Below are 13,980 nucleotides of genomic sequence, written 5' to 3' on the forward strand. Positions count from 1 at the left end.
GAATATGTATTTATATATGTAGGAATAAAACATGCAGGGGGATTCATATTTGTATAATTTGTAACCACGCCCCCCTGGGATGGGTCACACCTGCACAGGTTTTAATGTTACATGTTTGTCTGTCTATAAAACCCCTGTCAGTGTATGCAACCCTGTTGGTCATTGTTGCTACTTATGTGTTAATATCGATCTCTGTGAACATCGCTGTAGTCGTAACGTTGATTTGTGTAGTCACTTATTAATGTGTATGTGTTCTTCGTTTAATGTTAAATGTGTAGTCATGCCACCGTTGTTGTCTATGTTTTATGTTAATAAATGTCATTCACAGTCGTCCTCCGTGCCCTGCGGCACTCGGGCCGACTAGGTTACACACACACACACACACATATATACATACATACATACATTTATTAGGTAATAAACATTTGAAAGGGTGTGACAATTTCTCAGTTAAATTAAGGTGATGTGGTGGAATGGTAGTCATTCAGACTTGTACAACATGCATTTTATGGATAGTGGACATTAGATGCTTGCCAAGCTTCAACCTCTGGCTAGCCTCAAGCCTCCCTCCTCCATGACCACAGAAAGACTTGCCTTATTTAAAATTTATTAAATCCACACAGCTGGTTTTCCATTTACCCACATATTACATAAATTCTGAAAAAATGTAGGAGTAAGAGAAGCCCTCCTGTCAAGCACCACTTGATAGGAGAGAACACTGCAATTTCAGATCTCTGCTGTCCTGCATAGCCTCATGGGGATTGGTTCTGTCGATACCAGGGTCGCTTTGGCTAATGAACTGTGAAAGAAAGGACCTGACTTGTTTAGTGTATGAGGTCTTGCACAACAGCAGTGTAATATTTCTGGGTTTCAAATAAAGATAGCAAAAAATAAATAAATTATTGTTGAAAAAAGAGAATGAGTAAAAGAGAGAGAATAAAAAGAAAATATGCATTTTTAAATATATTTTATATATTAATAGATTTTATTTGGACATGTATATAAACGTGATTTCTAGCACATGCAAACTGACTAAAAAGAGTACTGAAATGATTTATAATGGTATTAGTTTTGCACAGGTTAAATACATTTTAAAATAATCTTAATAAATCATGTCTTGAAGTCATAAATCTAGTGTGCAGTGAATCATTCCAGTACATTCCAAGACTCACCTGCCAAGAGCCGCATACCTGCTCAAACCTACAGAACCAGAGAGTCCTAGGGATTTTGAAAGTGACCATGACATGAAGGAGGTGAGAAAGGAGCTTCCAGACTCCAGACAGTGAAGGAGAAGCAAGACCAGCCAGGAACAAGGACTGGCCTTTGAGAAGAGGGAAAGCATATCAGGAGTGGAGTAGCTGAAATGAAGGGAAGTGGAGACAGAAGATTCTTCAGTGTGAAATCTGATGATCGAATCTACCATCCATGCAAACTGCTGTACACTCAGATGTATAAACTGGGTCATTTGGCTCAGCTCTTCAGTCACTGCTTCTAGCAGATTGTGTTCTGAGCTGAATTCCCCACTGAGGGAGTTGGAAGGTTCCTGAGAGACATCACATATAGAATACACTCGCGCACATCCTCAGACACAGATGCACTCTCTAACACTCTCTCTCTCTCTCTCTCTCCTCTCTCTCTCACACACAAACGCACCAGCAACATCATTTGATCAGTCTTCAGGGGCATGAAAAATGATCCAAAATACAATCTGCAGTCATAAATTAAGACTGATGTTCCAAAATCAAACACGCATATACACATACAAACTTCATTAGTCACAAGCAGACAAAAACATGTGGGTGGAAAAATGTCTCATGGCAGACGATTTTGCTCGTTTTCTAAATCTGCAATGATTTTAGAGGGAAATATTTTCCAGCTTTACTTCATTCACAACCCATTTATCACAATGAATAACCTGTGTGTCACTATAAATGCTGAACACCACAACTACCTCACAGAGCTTTAATGATGCACTGAGAAGGAATGGCATGCCAGAACAAAATGGCCATGATCTACCGTTTTCTATCCTGTTGGTTTATTTGGAGGTTTGGTTTGGGAATTAACTTTTTGATAATTATGTGCAAGAGTGCAACTTAATTTGACTGATGACATATACAAACCTCCTGAGCATAGTTCACTAGTCATAAATTTAATTTAATTCATGATTTGGTCTCATGGTGTCTTAGTCCTTTCATCTTTTGTATGCATGTTACAAAAGCATTTATTTTCTTATTTCTTATGTCCTTTCTCAGTGGGCTCAAAAAGAGCAAAATGCCTTAAAGGTTTTAATTTTCTGACTAAATCCAGCAAATGTCTCAGTCCATTTCCCTTGGTGGAAAATCATGTAAGCACTTCCTTAATAACACACAGAGAGTGAAAACTTGCCAAAATGAAGACCAGCTCTACTACAGGAACAGAAATTACATCTTATTTTAAGAGCATAACACAAACCCACTGGCAAGAAAAGCCCAGATTATTATGTCATGTTGACCTGAAGGGGCTCACAGATACCAGTCACAGGTGCGAGTTGCAAATTGGGGTCAAGTGCCTTCCCCAGAAGCATACTGACAACCAAGCTTGAACCCATGACCTCATAGTTCAAAGACAGGACTGACTGCTGGGATTCCAGCTTTCAGTTGAGAGGATAGTGCTGTCATCCACAGACTCCAAGTGAAAAACTTATACACCTGGTGTTGGCTCTGACTCACAGAAGGAACGTATAAGGATTGATGTGAATTTTGGTCCACAGCACAGAAAATGGACATTGACTAATCATTCAGCGAGTAACGGATGTGGCACAGAGTTTCACTCAAATACATTTTCAGATGTATCACTGCATAGTGTGATGTATTGTTGCTCAAATGAAAGGATATGCAGGCTAATTACATAATTAATGTCTTGTAATGTCTCACACATCCAACCCTCTCTGCTACAAATAAAGAATAAGAAGAGTCTTATTATAAGTCATTATCTTGCCAAGGCCTACGTACCTAGCAAGTTCAAAGGAAAAACAAGAACTCGGCTCAGCAACGTCATTCACACATATCTGAAACAAGCAGATGGCTCTCACTCCTTCCATGACGTATAGTAGCAACAGTCTGGGTCAGCCTCTCCCACCACATTGACACCTTCGTCATTGCCGCTAGCCTCTGTACTGTACTGCCATCATGCCACTCTTCGGTCTTTCACCATGAGAAGCCTCCCCACTTTCCTGCAGTGACTACAGCGGGTCTGTAAAGCTGGCACTGTGCAGGGCACAATGAGGCCATTGATGGGCAGTAGACATCTGTGGGGGGGCCTGGGCGGGTGTCAGCTCCGCTGGCTGGTAGCCGGCGGTCAGAGCATCACCGCAGCTATTCCTGCAGAGCACACTCCAACTATTAGCACGGCAGTGCAGGCCCAGGGTGGGCCCCAGCCAAGCACCGCAGAGCTCCCAGCGCTTACCGCATGTGGAAGGCATCTGTGATCCTCCTCTTTGGCCTAAAATAAGAAAAAGCCCGTGTGGCCCTGGACCAAGGTGCTCTCAACGGCTCCTTTGTGTGGATGTGTCTTACACCTGAGGGCTGCTGGGAGTGTTTAAGATACACACGGGCGGGCAAACACATGGGTGCACGTGCTAGCACACAACATGCATTTGCCCACGTATGCAGACCCATGGCTTAGACCACTTCAGGGAAAATTATTTAGATTTTTTTCTCCCAGGCTATGCAGGACTATGTAGGAGCATTCGTTCCACACCCATGGTTCTCAGTGATAGCTGTGGACAGTTTTGAGATGTTTCGAATGCCACAATAAATGCACACAGCCATGTATGTGTATGCACTCTCACAGGATGTCCCAGTTTGAAAAATAAACGATGTTCTCAGAATAATAATATAAAACAGCTGTTGCATACTTAAGCCATAACGGATTATGCCCTGCTGCAGGGAGTAAAGGACTGGGACGTCACTGCTGTGCCACAGGTTTTGTGTGTCACTGCAGTAAACAAAAGCAGCCAGGGCCTCTTCCCAGTCACCCCCACCATCCTCTGGCTCCTTAGCCATTCCAGCCAGAGATCACTGATTAAAACCAGAGCAGCTCGATGCACGGTTGAACACACATGCTTTGTGCAGACCTCTCTAGAGCACACGACGTTAAAATAGCACTTGGCCACCTGCTGCCCAACTTTGACTGCTCCTGTCTGGAAAAAGGACCATTTAAATAATGGTCCAACTTAAGTAAAGCAACCTTAAGCATCTCTATTCGTGAATTGATTGACCTTTGAACTTGGAAGATAAAAATCATAGATCAGTAGGATTCTCTGCCTCCAATGGTTCTATTGTGACTTAACAAAAATTTCAGTAAGCCCTTCTGTGGAGTTTATATGCTTCCACTGACATCAGGCAATGGCAGTAATATTATTCTCAAGACATGATGGTTGGTTGGTTGGTGCTATTTGGTTTACCACTGTCACACAACCATATCCCCTGCCCAGTTTCTGAACACTGTTTTTGCACCTGCCCCTTGTAATCACATTCCTATGTTTCCCATGGTTCCCTGTACCCTTTGCGAAATCTCACCTTAGCTTAGCACACCTGGCCTCCTCAAAGGGTGTCAGTACTGTGTTCCTGTGGTCCTTTCTTAAATCCTTCCACAGGTACCAGTATCTTATGGAATTGACTTTAAGGTCCTGTTATTGGTCTATAAATTCTGTAATGGTGTAGGACCACTGATATGCTTCAGTGATATGAGTCAAGCAGAACTCTCAGGTAGTCCTGCCCAAGGAAAGACCAGGCACAGACAAGCAGTGTTTAGCTGTTATGCTGCATATAGATCCAGCTGACAGAGAATATTAGAAGACCCCCAACACTTTTAAATCTGAATTAAATGTTTTCTTATTTGACCAGTCTTTCAACTCAGTGTAAAACACTATTCTCTTAGGTCTACTGTACCTTTATTGTGTAATGGCACCTAATTATCCTAATTTAATTTAATTTAATTTTTCATTTCTTCTCTTTAAATCCATTGTTTTTAATTTCCTCCTCTTTGCATCCTTTTGAAGCTAATTTAAATTCATTTTATTATATTGGTATTTCCTAATCTGTAAAACACTTTGAATGACCTCAGAGCATGAACGTTGCTATAGAAATTAACTTGTTTTGCCTTGTCTTACTTTATGTCATCTTTACTTCTTGCTCAGTTTGTATTACTGAGGGCTGTATCACAACTGCATTATTAAAGCTGTGTTCGCATACATGAGCAACCTATTCCCACTGTCATCTATGACAGTCTCAGTTTCTCACAGGATTCATTTGTGCTGACTTAGTCTTACTCACTCTCTCCTCCTCCTTCACACATTTTTTGTTTAACATTTGGTTTTAGATTGTTCGACAATGACAGAATACATCTGTGAGTTTATGCAAACCAAGAAATTTATCTTTTATAAATGAAAGCATCGCTTTAACACCTAATTTTTAAGCATAGCTGTTTCACTAGCATTCTACTTAATTGCAGAACTCCACCAGCTGTGTTCTTTGCCCAGAATCCATCACTTGGAGAGCTTGGCTGAGGTTGTCATAGGTTATTAATTCTCCAGGCTGATCCTCTCCCTGTTCAGCTAAACTGTCTGATTGTCTCAGACACTACAGGTTTCCTAATTAAATAGAGAATGAGGGAACTGTTTTTGCTCCAAATCCAGTAACTCAGGTGGAATGCGTGCACACACACACACACACACACACACACACACACACAAATACAACACTCACACATTTGTTTTACCATCTTTGTGGGATATTTCCATTGACCTATGTACTAACTGTAATTAAAAAATACCAAGCGTGCATCTGAACTTAACGTAATGCTTAAACATAACCACAAAAAAGAGAGATAGTTTAGGTAGTTAGATCACAAACATTTTAACTCTTTATCAATCATGGAAACCATGTACCCATCCATATCTGACATGCTCATTTGTTATTCATGTTTAATTTCTTATTTGTTTAGGATTATGACAAAACCATATAAGCTCTCAAGCCCACACATTCACACACACATACACCCACACCCACACACACATTCTGGTGAAAAGACTTCAAAAGTTTATTTAAAAAAATATTCTAAATTGCTCAAAATGTTCATACAATTCCAGCTCAGTTGGATCCAAATAGACCATGCAAAGGACTAACCACCCGGATTTGTGGCCATTGGGAGTTACTGCAGTCTAGTCGACATTTGGAAAGTTCATTAATGGTCATCGTTTTGCAGATTTGGCCCCAAAAGCTTCCATTTGTCTGGGACATTTTGGAGCTGAAATGCTTCTCCTGAACAACATATATAATATATTCAGCACATGTTTCGAGTGCATCGCAGTACTGGAAATGGATACTATCAAACCAGCGTGTACCATAAATCTTGCTGACAGCAGTTGCTTCTGGTTGTTGTTATGATGAGATCATTGCTGTAGCAACAGTATTTATGTTCAGTGTGAAAGGTTTCATAGTTGTAATTGCCACACGTTTCAACAAAGCCATTCCCTGGACATACTGTTGCAACAAAGCAATAGTATTAAGCTGCTAGCAGTGGTGGAAGCACCCCGGCCGTGGCTCATTGTTCAGCACTTTAAGTCTAACAGCAGAAACTCAAAAAGTTGCATTTGTATTGGTTCAGCTTCTTCGGATGCCTTTGCCTTTGACAGTTGGTTTATCTTTCTACTAAAGCATCCCCTTCACAAAGCGTCAAATTTGAAAGTATATGCTGTTTGCATACAAAGTGGCAGTGGTTTACTGCTTCATCGTAAAATGGGAGGGCTAAAGCTTATTGGAACTGCAGAATGTCTCGTGTCAAATTTGGGCTTCCTGGCGGCAAACAGGAAACACATTGACAGGTGTGTAGAACAGCCTGTACTTGTAAAACAAATTATTCCTCCATTAATTTTTTCCCTTCTCTCTCTCTCTCTCTCTCTCTCTCTCTCTCTCTCTCTCTCCCTCTCTCTCATCCCCTCCCTCTCCCTCTCTCTCTCTCTCTCTCTCTCTCTCTCTCTCTCTCTCTCTCACAGCTTAGAATGATGAATGGGGAATGAAGAGGCCTCGTATGTTCCCATGGATGGAAAAATGAAGCCTGGCCTGTCAAGCCGTGGTTCAGCCTCTCTTCCATATTCCTGTCCACTGCTGCTTCTGGCCTGAGACTCTCTTAATAAGAAACAGTAGCTTATGAACATGTGCTGGCAGTAAGTCTGTCTCAGTCTCCATCTCTCTGGTGGTCTCTTGCTCTCTCTCTCTCTGTCTCTCTTTCTCTCTCTCTCTCTCTCTCTCTCTCTCTCTCTGTCTCTCTGTCTCTCTCTCTCTCTCTCTCTCTCTCTCTCTCTGTCTCTCTGTCTCTTTTCTCAAAACATCCTTGAAGTGCCATTCTTTCCATACAGCTCAGTGGTGGAGATCGAGAGCCCTCCTTCATTCTTGAACAGGATGGGACCTACAGATGGGCAGCTCTTGTGAGGGCCCTCTGGCAGCAATCTTGGCAGAGAGCTGCTTGGCCTTATAGCTTATAAAACTTGCTCCACTTAGTTAAATATCATAAAACAGTCATTTGCTGGGAAATTTTCAATTGAAATGAAAACCTGAATAACCACTTTTAAGTAACAAAGTTTATTTAACATTAAAAGAACAGAGTTCACAAGTGGAAACACCTGGGGAGAGGTAGGGTACTGCCAAGGCCATATAGCTAAGGTAAGTTCATATCTATATGTGAACAGTTGGCTAAGGTAAGTTCATATCTATATGTGAACAGTTGGCTAAGGTAAGTTCATATCTATATGTGAACAGTTGGCTAAGGTAAGTTCATATCTATATGTGAACAGTTGGCTAAGGTAAGTTCATATCTATATGTGAACAGTTGGCTAAGGTAAGTTCATATCTATATGTGAACAGTTGGCTAAGGTAAGTTCATATCTATATGTGAACAGTTGGCTAAGGTAAGTTCATATCTATATGTGAACAGTTGGCTAAGGTAAGTTCATATCTATATGTGAACAGTTGGCTAAGGTAAGTTCATATCTATATGTGAATAGTTGGCTAAGGTAAGTTCATATCTATATGTGAACAGTTGGCTAAGGTAAGTTCATATCTATATGTGAATAGTTGGCTAAGGTAAGTTCATATCTATATGTGAATAGTTGGCTAAGGTAAGTTCATATCTATATGTGAATAGTTGGCTAAGGTAAGTTCATATCTATATGTGAATAGTTGGCTAAGGTAAGTTCATATCTATATGTGAACAGTTGGCCAAGGTAAGTTCATATCTATATGTGAATAGTAAGTTCATATCTATAGGGCCATGTCTTACACAGTTGCTGTTGTTAGTTTGTCGGTGTCAGTCGAAGGAACACAATTAACCATTCTTTCATTTTGATTGAACCTGTTTAGGATGTTAGGGTTGAAATGCATGAACAAAAATGATAAACTATTGATTCTGATCAGAAGGACCCAATTGATTTTTGTCCTATGTTGTTTCTGAGCTATGCATTACGTAGTTGCCATTTCTGGGTGCAGAAAATCTGTCTTTCATTTGCCTTATAACCTCTGGGATTCTTTTCCACTTTAACTGCTGGATTTCCCAAAAGACGTTTAACAAAATAAGCTCACATGTAAAAGCCACATAGGTGTCTCTCAAAAAATATGGTTATTTCTTGATAAGATGTTTTTGGTATTTATTTCCTCTGTGTGATGTGCCATTAAGATATTTCATCAAACATTTAAACATTTTAATATAATTACTTCAAAAGATTTTAACAAACGATTTTAACAAATCTAAATTTCATATGCATTTGTTCAGAATGGTTAAGGAGTATCACACTGCCTGTTCTCTTTGAATGCAAAGGAAAACTCCAGATTCTTTCATTGGATAGAAAGGAAGACTAAGCTCCTCTGAATGGATGGAAAGGAAGACTAGTCTTCTCTCATTAGATTGAAAAGAAGACTAAGATCCTCTCATTGGATGGAAAGGAAGACTCAGCTCCTCTCATTGGTGGGATAGGAGGCTCCTCTCTGCCGTCTCTGGTGATTCGTTAGCCAATCAAAAATCATAGTTAGCCCTATAAGCAAAACTGTTGGCAAAACTGAGTTTTTGTCTAAGCGCAATGGTCACTAGTTGATCTAGATTATCCTGGGACAGGACATGCTTAGCTAGTTAGCTAATATAGTCACAGTCTGTTTGATTTTATTTTCATTTGAAAAATAGTATACATTATAATAACAATATTTAAAAAAATGTAAAACTATATAAAATCTTAACATTTATTTAACTAGCTAGCCGTCCCTGGTCTGGATTAGAAAACTTTTTTTTTTCCTCTCAGTCTTACAAATGCAACGCAGCAGTAAGACAGACTTGGTTATCTGCCTAACGCAATCTGTAATACGGGGTTTATCTTAAGAAAATGTTTAAGTTTATTTTACCTTGTTTCTTCACCAATGAAGAAGTTGAGTAGCTAGCTATCGTAGGTAAAATGATATGCTGAATGAAATCACGCGAGATTTGATGATCCTGAAACATTTAGTTAATTAAGGCCGTGGCCCAGATGGAACATAAAAATAACTTGATTATCCAGGCTCGGTATAGCCCTCTTATTAGATTGCAGGTAGCAGGACCTGTAGAGCCTTTTTAAAGTATCATTTGCTTATAGCTAAGGTCCTTCTTCTGGTTTCTGATTCTTTTTCATCTCTGTGTATTTCAGTCTAAACTGAATTCCAGGTATCTCAAATACAGTTAGCCGTGCAGTTTCTCCTTGACTGGTTTCAAAGAAACAGTATTTCTCTCATCTTAAATGTGCTTATGAGCATTATTAAATGAGTGCTGTATCCCCATATGTAGACCCAACACAATAGCTAGATTCATATACCAATGTCATTTCACTCTTCACTGCCCATGAGTCAATTTCATTCTCTAGAACATTCCTCTGAATCTCTCTCTCTCTCTCTCTCTCTCTCTCTCTCTCTCTCTGTCTCTTTTCTCAAAACATCCTTGAAGTGCCATTCTTTCCATACAGCTCAGTGGTGGAGATCGAGAGCCCTCCTTCATTCTTGAACAGGATGGGACCTACAGATGGGCAGCTCTTGTGAGGGCCCTCTGGCAGCAATCTTGGCAGAGAGCTGCTTGGCCTTATAGCTTATAAAACTTGCTCCACTTAGTTAAATATCATAAAACAGTCATTTGCTGGGAAATTTTCAATTGAAATGAAAACCTGAATAACCACTTTTAAGTAACAAAGTTTATTTAACATTAAAAGAACAGAGTTCACAAGTGGAAACACCTGGGGAGAGGTAGGGTACTGCCAAGGCCACTGACTCAGTGTTAATACGAAGCCTATAAGGTCTGCAGCAGAGTAAAGATCAAACAGAGATAGCTTTGTTTGAGAATAAAGAAGTAAATGGTACACTTGCTTTGTATCTAGACTCTAGGGCCCTCAAATTAAAAGAACTGCTTCATAAACTTGGTCTCCTGCTATGCTCTGATCTCAGTTTTAGCAGTCATGGTAAAGCAATTACTATCAGCATACTGTCATCTCAAAAATATCAACAAATTTAGAGACCTTTTGTCAAAACAAGACCATGAAAAACTCATCCAAGTATTTATTTCTAACAGGGTTGATTACTGTAATTGTCTCCTATGGGTGTTCCTAAATAGACATTAAAACAAGATCAGCTGATTTAAAATGCAGCTAATAGTTTTCGCTAGAACCTCAAGAATGTAACACGTCACCCTGTGGATCCCAGCATGTTACAGAATTGACTTCAAGGTGCTGTTACTTGACTATAAATCACTAAATGGTTTAGGACCAATACATCCATCTACAGCCCCCACCTTTAACCACGGCTCTCAGATCACTAGGAACTTATTATTTAATTGTGCCTGAGGTCAACACTAAGCCCGGAGATGCAGTATTTGGTTTTCTTGTACAGATTGTTATTTGTGACTTGTTTTGTCTTCTTCATTGTTTTTTTTCTTCTTCCTCTTAGTTTATTTATATAGTTTACATAGTTTACTTAGCTTTGTTCATCTTCCAGACACTAACAATCCTATTGTCTCAAAGAGCACAATAATGAAAAAAATAGTACAAAATATAATATTGTGTCCTAACTTTGAATTCTTCAAATAAGTTTGGGCCCCCAAGCTAAAACAAAGTCTATGAATGGCAAACTGGGTGGCGTCTGAACTGCAAATGTCATGTGCAAGCAACATTTTTTTTTTTCATGAAGAACATGCACACTCTGTCTCCATAGATCATACTGATTGTTGATTGTTGATTGTTTCCTTTCTTCTTCCTGTACTATATTTGCAATTAAGCCATCATGGGATAATGACTGTCATAAAGAAGAGCACCACAGAGCTGCCAGGCCCCTATAGCCACATGTGGAGGCCATTATGGTTTAACGGTGGTGGCATTCTAAAAGCTTGCAGCCTCTGATCTCATCAATACGGTATCAGCAATGCAAGACAAACACCTCTCCGGGGAGAAAGGTGTAATGGTGTTCAGTTGTTTCAGAGACCTACTGCAGCTTTCCTTTTTGCTTTTAGCATTTCTTTCTTCCTTCCTTTTTGTGTACAAGCCATGTGTCCATATCACATGTAAATCTGTGGCTCTTTTCAGGGAGGACATACACAAGCTGATACCCTAGGCCATGCTCAGTACTGTGGCTTCTAAAATGTGCCATGTTAGTGTGGAGGAGACAGCGTGATTACCTCTGTGCTCCTCTAAAAAGCTGAAAATAAATCCACACTCTTAAACACAGACCCATTCATTTAGTCACGAAGGACCTTCCATTGTGCTGAACGCTCTCTGGACAGGCTTTCAGAAGTCACCTGATTGAAGTCTGGCTTTTGGGCTGGGTGGAGGATTTGAACTGTCTAATTCTATGGAGAAGGAATAAAACCAGCAATGCTTGTTGTTTGTAGAACTCGGAATTTTATTATAACCATGTTTTGGCATGCAGGCTTTCATCAGGGCTTCTCTTGATGCACTTATTTGCTTCTGCACAGAAGCCCAAATCCAAAACAGATGATGCTATCAATATGAAATTGTTTACTTGAACCATCCCAGTTGCCTTGGTTTATAAATGTTCATCAGATTATAATTTTAAACAGATTTTTCATGTGTTTACTTAAGATCAGATACATATCTAAAGCTGAAAAATTAGATTTAACAGTTTACATAAGAGCATGCTTTTGATTTTTAATCTATGTCAAGTTATTTTCTTTTGAGAAACAACAAATAAACTGGTAGCAGCATGAATTTTGCAGCCCACAAGCATAAAAATTAGATTGGATGTTTTCTTTTCCCCCTCAAACTTTAGGCAAGTTCCATGCCTTTTGGAATTTGTGTGTGTGTGTGTGTGTGTATTGTGGTGGTGGTGTCCGACTTTGGTATCTTTCCATGTGAAAAAAAAAACCCGGAAAATCTCCTAAATGCTTTAGCATAAAGAGGCCGAAGCCGTCTGGGCCCACCCTGTGCAGGACACCCCACTGTGTCCTGCCTTATTATCATGCTGGGTGCTCTTTGACCACTGAGATGTGAGCACGTATGTGAACTGAAATGCTGAGCATACACAGTGTGCTAGTCCACCATATGGTGATTACTGATGCTCAAAAATCAGTGTTAGACTGTTGAAGTGCACAAACCCCACTGCATCACATGGTATAACAGTGCTCGTAACAGTATAAATAGCTCTGTGAGTTCCTCTTTTATCATGCCCTCTATAAGAGTGTCATAATATAAGTCCTCGTAATTATGGTTTTGGCACAAGATTTTGGTTTCTTACATTTCTACGAGTCCTACAGCTGTTATCTTCTTTCCAGCTGAAATCACTGACTTCAAATATCGAGGTACATAAACATATGTGTCTGCGTGTATTCCCATGGCTCCCAGTGTTGTTTTGTAATAGAGGACTTTTAACTGCAGGAGCAATAAATCCGGCTTTATACTGGCGTACAGGCGAGCTGCTCTCTGGCTCAAGCACTGGGAACGTGTGGTAATGGAGTGAAAATAGCTGTTGTGGGACTGAAGCATTCATTAGCTTCTTGCTGTATTGCCACAATACACACTTCAAAAGACCCGTAGGTCCTCTTTTATTGCTCAAACAAACAGACTTGTGATGTCTGTGTACGGGAATGTGTAACTGCATGATGTTCAGTTGAAGTAAACAATGGAAACGATGGGTCTTTAGTCTACTATAACTTCTAATGGTGTGATTCAGGCTTTCTACTTTGTGTTAATTAGGACTTTGTTCCAATATATTCCAACATTATACTGATGTACATAAAGCACTTGTTTTGCACACATGCTCTTCTTGAATGTCTGTACATAAGACAATAAACCCACAAGTGTGTGGGGTACACAGCATGCGCGGGTCTTCATAATCCTATGTACAAAACCTAGCGTATCCACAGTCACTATGGACATGGATTGGTAGTTGAGTAGGAAAGTGTATGTCCAGCCTGACATCACATTGTCTCTGAAGCACAATAAACAGAAGTTGGAAAACGCAACACTGCTGTGTTTTTTTCCTTTTATTCCTCATGACTGTCCCCTACTTCTGCATTTTTATTGCCTTCTCACTCAAAAGCTTCAATAATTGAGACCTTTTACTTCATGGAAAGTACTGCTGGAGCAGTGAGGTGGTGATTTATCAGGTTTCTGTGAGGATTAATGATGAATCAACCAGTCTCCCATAAATCCTGCACTTTTCTAATCTAAATTGGCCCACTGGCTTAGTTCACTTAGGGTTCATGGCATTTATGCCAGCATGTAATTTTTTTTTACTTCCAAGCTTATGGCCCAGATTCAGCTCAGCCACAATGGAGCTGCAAAGGGCTGTGATTTACTTTAGGGTCTAGCCACATATGACACGGTGACTTCACATATATTTATACTACATCATCTTGGTGAGGTATCTGGATAGAGAGCTCAGATAGAAACCATATCCTTAGGCTGCAGCCAGGGAATCCGTTTGT

Source organism: Electrophorus electricus, chromosome 23 (assembly GCF_041902795.1).
Source record: "Electrophorus electricus isolate QZ-2024a chromosome 23, ASM4190279v1, whole genome shotgun sequence".
In the NCBI taxonomy this organism is placed as follows: Eukaryota; Metazoa; Chordata; class Actinopteri; order Gymnotiformes; family Gymnotidae; genus Electrophorus; species Electrophorus electricus.